Source organism: Frankliniella occidentalis, unplaced genomic scaffold (genome assembly GCF_000697945.3).
Source record: "Frankliniella occidentalis isolate FOCC.00 unplaced genomic scaffold, Focc_3.1 Scaffold116, whole genome shotgun sequence".
NCBI lineage: Eukaryota > Metazoa > Arthropoda > Insecta > Thysanoptera > Thripidae > Frankliniella > Frankliniella occidentalis.
Window position 1 is genome coordinate 622,390 of NW_026267244.1, and position 908 is coordinate 623,297.

Genomic DNA, 908 nt, shown 5'->3' on the forward strand with positions numbered 1-908 from the left:
TAAATAGAAATTTTATCTGCTTTTTGATCCTCAGTAGTACTAAAACGTTACCGTCCTTGTCGGCTGGGTCGGAGGCTGCGGCCGCCAGCGGGGCGCGAGTCCGGCGGCCTTGGCGCGTGCCGCTCGCCCTAGACCTGGATGGCAATGGGGTTGAGGTCGTCGTCGCCGCCGTCCTCCAGAAACACGGTACCCCTTTGGCGCCGTTGGGCGCGCCCCGCCCCCCGCCCCGCCCCCACCGCCGGCGCCGCCTCGCGTCGTCGTCTAGCCGCGGAGGCCTCGGAGGGCCCGTGCGGGAAAAGCCCAGGGCTAGGGCCGCTAGGGCAATGCCGCTGCTGCTGCACCGCTGCCCTACATCCAGGGGCATGTCACGGAATACGCCAACACAATTCCTCCCAATGTTTATAAGAACGTGCGGCCTATGGGGTCGTGCAGTCGCCGCGCCGCTCGGCTCCGCTCGCTCCGCTCAGCTCCCAGCGCCGCGCTTCCCTGCGAACCATGCGGTAAGCCATCAGGCCAGCCCATGTGGGCAGGGCTCCGGCCTGAGTTACCTGGGGACAGCCCCGCGTAAGCCCGGTGGGGCCACCTGTGCGCAGGTCCTCGCGAGGACCACCTGGGTCGCGTGGGTGGCGGTCAGGCGCCTACCGCGAGGTGGGTGTGGGAGCGGGGGGGAACCGTCGCTAAGACACCTCGGATGGGTTAGTCTCGCCAGGTCGTCCCAGTCGCGCCGTGGACCTGGCCGCGACCTAGACTCGACTCACCTGCCGAGCGCCATGCGACAAAGTTGGGCCTGGTAATTGTTCCTGTGGACGAGGGATTGTCCGAGCTTCGGTTGGGCGATCAAGTATCCCTGCGGTAGCTGCAGCCCCTACGCCCTCGCCTCGCGGCGCACCTCGCGCCCCTGCCCCCCG